Source organism: Frankliniella occidentalis, unplaced genomic scaffold (genome assembly GCF_000697945.3).
Source record: "Frankliniella occidentalis isolate FOCC.00 unplaced genomic scaffold, Focc_3.1 Scaffold310, whole genome shotgun sequence".
Taxonomy (NCBI): domain Eukaryota; kingdom Metazoa; phylum Arthropoda; class Insecta; order Thysanoptera; family Thripidae; genus Frankliniella; species Frankliniella occidentalis.
The window spans coordinates 86510-92446 of NW_026267435.1; the positions used below are offsets into that span (position 1 = coordinate 86510).

General features: G+C 56.4%; 1 protein-coding gene across 1 annotated transcript in view; it reads left to right on the top strand.

Annotated features, from left to right (window-relative positions):
- The first annotated feature begins 2377 nt into the window (after positions 1–2377).
- The window catches only part of LOC113212902 (uncharacterized), a 24382-nt gene continuing 20822 nt past the window's right edge, over positions 2378–5937 (top strand). Inside the window, exon 1 of the mRNA XM_026431760.2 lies at positions 2378–2534. The gene's annotated coding sequence lies outside the window, so the exon portion shown is untranslated. The remainder of the gene's footprint in view (positions 2535–5937) is intronic.

Genomic DNA, 5937 nt, shown 5'->3' on the forward strand with positions numbered 1-5937 from the left:
ACATCGCTGTCTCGCTGCTGCCACATTAATAGTTGTCTTATTCCTAAATAATTGCGAAAAATAAGTTACATCAAATACATTAGTATTGAGTTTTCTGGTGCATTTTGCGGTCTCCCTTGTTTCTTTGAGTGTAAAATGGGGTCAGATTGGGCGAAAGACCCTATTAGCTAAATGATAGCAAAGAGGGGAAGGGCTTTCCCTTGCTCCCGGTTTTCTCATGCGCCACTCCCCCCCCCCTTTCCTTCTATCTCTCGTCCTTCGCGCGCCGTACAATGTTTTAAAACCTCCAAATTCCTTTTAGTGTGACAGAAAATTTGCGACCTTATTAATATTCATTCCAACAATAAACAAATAGCTGGTGCGGAGCGGAGGCTCTGGTATACGGAGGCGAGGGGCGAGCTCGCCTCTCTCGACGCCGAGGTCCGAAGAGGATCCCTCCCCGCCCTCCCTTCCCCCCTCTCGAGGGCCCGGCGCGCCCTTCTCGACCTTGTGCCGCCCTCCGCCATTGCCCCCTCCCCTTCAACTCGGCCGGAAACGTGGTCGCACGGCATTAATGTATGACACACTGCGGGGTGGAGGGGGTAGAAGGGGGAAATGACCCGATAAAACTTTTATGTCCCCAAATTCTAGTCGGCGCGCCGCTCGACACGCAGTTTGGTTCAAAAACTCACCGGGAAAGATATATACAGAGCGGGGAAGCAAGGGCGAGAGAAGAAGAAAAAAAAGTTATTGAAGTCGTAATGTATACGGCGTGTAGGAGCGGCGGCAGCGGGGCTAAACAGATACCATCGCCGTGTCACAGTGTCGGTGGAGGAGGGGGGTGGGGGGTCTGAATTAAGGTGTCTCGGAGGGTGCAGTCGCCTTCTCCTACCCCTCTGCCTTTCCCGTACCGTCTCTCTCCCTCTTGTACCGCTGCAAGGGGCGGAGGTAGTGTGGGACACTACTAGTTCATGGGGTAGGAAGAGGAAAGGGGAAAAGGGGGGGGGCTTTAAGAAGGAGAAGGAGTGGGCACGGCAAATAACATTCAAGACGACTTTTAATTTCCAGCGCGATAAAGATCTGCCAGGAGGAGGCGGGTCGTCAGTTCCGAGAGCCTCGCCGGAGCCCTCAGCAGGCTGGCCGGGGGCGGCGGGCTGGCTGGAGGGTGGACGGTGCACCCCGGCCGTCCGTCGCGACCGGGGCGCCCCACACCCACCCCGCCCCGCCCACGCCGTGTCGTGAGCGTGATTCCTAGTAATGAAGGAGAAGAAGGTGTACGCCGCGCACCACGCCGCGCCCCTGCGCGCGCTCGCCGCTCACCTCGACAAGCTTCTTCCATTTCACCGTTAGGAGGGAAATGTGGGGCATTCACGGCAAGGCGGCCGTGAAGGGAGAAAGGCAAGGCAAAGGCAGGGGGATGTGCATGCCTGTTATCATTTTGTCGACCACCTCTGCCTGGCTGCCTGCCTGTCTGTTTGTCTGTGTTGCATCTGTATGTTGTATGTGGTTTGGTGGGAGGGGCGGGAGGATTGGGGATTCAAACAAGTTGCGCACACTGCATTTTTTAAAATACCAAAAAAAGGAGATTCCTGGCTAGATGTTAGCCCACCAATTTAGTATTGATCTTCAGTGTTGTGTTTCCCCACTTAGTTTTACATTCGATAACAACTTCAAAACCTCTACTTGGGAAAGGCAAAGGCACCCCAGTAGCGCCAACCGCATTCAATGCGCTTCAATGCGCATTGAAATGCACATAAAAGGTTACACATTGGTGACGCATTAAAAGCGCATTACAGCATTTAAGACGCATTTCAATGCGCATTTTATGCACTCTACGCGCATTTAATGAATCACCAATGTGTGACCTTTTATGTGCATTTCAATGCGCATTGAAGCGCATAATTTAATGCAGTAGCGCTTCTGGGGGCAGGGGAATGTGCATGCCTGTTATCATTTTGTCGACCACCTCTGCCCGCCTGATCGTCTGTTTGTCTGTGTTGCAACTGTTTGTTGTATGTGGTGGTGCGGTATGGGGAGGGGGAGAGGGAAGGGGGAGGTTGGGAATTCAAACAAGATGCGCGCACTGTATTTAAAAAAAATAAGACCACACAAAACTAAAAATAAAAATGAGATATGTGCTAGCCCGCCAATATAGTATTGATCTTGTGTTTTGTGTTTCCCCACTTAGTTTTACATTCGATAACAACTTCAAAACATCTCTTTGGGATTGTTTCGCGTTTCGCGATCCGCGACCAGGTTATGTGCTGCGCTTTGTTAGTCCGCGACTACACACGACGACACCGACTGCCTTTCTTCTTCTAACTAGGCTACTCATTGCCACGCTACAATCTCCGCCACGTGAATCCCCTGGCCGCATGAGCTCGACGCTCGGGGCCAGTCCCCCTCCAGTTGTTTCACGCGTAGGGGGGGCGGGGCTCTTTCTCTGTCACTAGTACTGAAGATCTTGTGTAGTGCACCGGCTATCCTATTCGAGTGACGAAGTGAAAATAACAAACTGCTGTCCATCACAACTTTCCTACCTCACCCAACATCAGGTAAGTTCAAAACACTAACGTAACCTAACCTCAAACCTGTAAACTTTGAAGTATGTTCGGCTCTCAATATCAGATGTTTCATATTTCACTCCATTCGCAACCTATTTTGTTTTAATTAGCGACGCTTTTTAAAATGTCGCCATCGGGAGACTCAGCGTCGTGGTAAATTTACCAACGGATCCAAAAAGATCCGCTCGAAACAAGAACAAAAGTAAATTCAAAATTCGTTCGTCACGGTAATGTGTCGAGCGCGCACATCTTTTGCAGAGATACCCGGTCAGATGCGAGAGCTAGTAACGGGTGTTTGCTAGTTGCTGGGAGAATCAGAGAGTAGAGTCCATGGTAATGGATTAGGTAAATCTTGACAGACCATAACCTCCCAAGCTGGAGCCAGAAGGTACTGCCGCTCTGAGTGGCTGTGGCTGCCCACGGCTGACCCCAGCCAGGAACGCGAATTTGATTAAACGTCGAATCGACGTCGAAGTCGAAGTTCCGTTGAATTTCGGACCCTGTATTGGTTTGCTCAAGGTTGACTTAACGTCGAAGCAAATAAACGTCGATGCATTTCTGGCTGGGTGACGCGACTCTTTGACCAGCGTCCCGAGCAAACGTCGGCACATTTCCCTCTTTCCCTCATGTAAGTGTGACGCCGCGACAGTCGGCAGAGTCTTATCTTCTGTCGGCGCCCCTCTATCCCTTATCAATAACTTCCCATGCCTTTTATTCCCTCTAGTGTAGCCAGGGTAGTTTGTCCCGACTTGGCTGCGGTCAGCTTTGGTGGGGCCTTGGAGCATAGCGGTGGTGGTGGTGGTGGGGGGGGGGGGGTGAGGAGGGAAGCTACGCTGTCGTGGGGCCTAGCGGGCGGGCCGAGGAGGCGGGCCTAGCCGTGGCGCGGGGCTGCTCGCGCGCCACTGCGCCCCTTGAGGGATTAGAGGACATCCTAGGGGCTGGTGCGGGCGGCGGGCCGGGCGGCCCACTGGAGATCTCTCTGTTACCAACACTGGAGACTGATTAATTGTAATGTCAGAATGCGGGGAATCCCTTTGTCCGCTCGCCGTTGGCTGCCGTCCCCCACCCTCTTCCACCCCCGCCCCCCGCTATCGCGCCGTCCTTCTCGCTCGCTCTATCAGTCGACTGCCCGTCTTTATCTTCGACCAAACCCCTTTCCCCTTCCCGTCGCCCTACCGTTCCTTAGCTCGGTCGAGCCGAGCAGCCCCGTCGTCGTTCAGGACTGCCGGGGCGCTTCCCAGCAGGAGCGCGGCGCGGCGAAGGACTCGTCCCCGACTCCGTCCCCCCCACGTTCCGTTCTGTCGAGAAGGGGGGCTCGCGCCAACCTCAGCGACGCACAAAAGCTAGAGCTGTCAGCCCCGACACAACGCCAATGGCGGTGCATTACATTACCCGCTTCAAATTGATGTTGTAATAATGGTGCACTGCCTCAGCTAGACCGCAACACCGTTGAAAGGGCACGGTGATTTGCACCGTTAGCTGCAGTAGTGCACCCCAGTGACCCTAGAGTAACCCTATTATAGAGTTTTAACACTACATTCAGAATCCGAGGGTGCGAATGTCGCACACGTCTGCTTCTCAGTGAATAAATTGAAACCTTTCTAGATGTGTGACTAAATATTTGCACACCTGCGGATGAGCGAATCGAACCGCCATCTTTTTGCAAATGTATCCGCTCACCAACAATTGTGCGAGTTTTTTTGTCAAACGCCTAAGAATGTGAATTTATTCGCTCACCTGCAGGTGACATTCACACAAAAGAATTTCAAAGTGCACCGAAGAAAACACTTTCGATGCCAGTGTAGCCATGGTGTAGCGCCCCCCTCGGCCAGCATCGCCTCGCCTCATTTTCAGAATGGAGCACTAGAAATACTTCCCAACTCTGCCCTCCTTTCAACTGAGTTTGCCAGGGAGTGCAAGTCCCGCCCCTCCAGGAACGCGCGCGCGCGCCTCGCCTGCAGCTGTCCCTGGAGCTGCGGGAGAGGTCAACGCTCCTTCCGGCCCCGGCCCCGCTCGCCTCCCCTCGCCGTCCCCCCACAATCATTACAAAGCAATTTATTTGCCCTTCGTTTGAGTCAACATAAGACCCCGTCTTGCCTTTGAGTGCTTTAATTACTTTTTTTTCCCCCCTGCAGCCCGCTGGCGCCGCGCTGCTGGTCGGGTCTTGGCCGGGTGAGCGCGCGCGCGCGCGCCGGGCCCCCCGAGGGGGCGGCGTGGGCGCGCCGGGGCCCCGGCCTGGGCGTGCCCCGGGGCCGTCCCCGCCAGCCCGAGCGCGCAGGCCGCCCACCGCCGCCACCGCCGCCGCCTGGACTGGGCGGGCTGCTCCAGCGAGAAAATCGCACCCCATTATGCCGCAATTTGGGGGAATAAAAAGCAAGGACGACTGCATTCATTATATCCCCCCCTTCCCCCTCCTCCCCTCGGCCCGGCGGGGCGGCGGGAGCCCTAGCGCGGATCATCACGATAGGGACACGTAAGAGTCACGCGGGGCGGGCGGGGCGGGCGGGGCGCGTTGGGGCGTGCTAAGGGCGGGGCGCCCTCCCGGAAATGACCAGTGGTCGCGGAGCGGCCGTGGCGGGGCTGGGCGGGGGTGGGAGGGGTGAGGAGGCGGCGGCGCACGGCAGAGTGTTCTACCGACCTGTTTACCCGAGGGCTCAATGAATAAGGCCAACCTGAGCGGCCATGGGGCGGCGGCGGCGGCGGCCGAGGCGGCCCGGCACGGCACAGCAGAGTGCTTCAACTCTGTTTGACCGGATCTCGTGCAGACGCTTTTTCCTCTCCCTCCGCCGCGCCGTTCTTCCTCTCCTTCTCTCTCTCTCTCTTTCTCCTTTGCTGCTTTCCACTATACCCTTTTCAGTGGTGCCTCTCCCTCCCTCTCACACACACACGCACGCACACACACACATACGCATTCGGGATCCGTCACGGCCCCATGTTATTGTCCGCTATCATTCGCTCTGGTGGCGCAGGCGAAGGCTCCTCCGCCGAGCCGCTCCAAGAAGGGCCGCACTGACTACTTCTGCTCGGCTGCCCCGCTGCGATGGATGACGCTGGACTGGCCGCCCGCACGGCCGCACGGACGGACGTACGGACGGGCTGTACGGACCGACGGACGGGGATGGAGGGACGGATGGACACTGTCGAGTCGAAATCAAGCGGCCCCTCTATCCCTTATTTATAACTTCCCATGCCTTTTATTCCCTCTAGTGTAGCCAGGGTAGTTTGTCCCGACTTGGCTGCGGTCAGCTTTGGTGGGGCCTTGGAGCATAGCGGTGGTGGTGGTGGTGGGGGGGGGGGGTGAGGAGGGAAGCTACGCTGTCGTGGGGCCTAGCGGGCGGGCCGAGGAGGCGGGCCTAGCCGTGGCGCGGGGCTGCTCGCGCGCCACTGCGCCCCT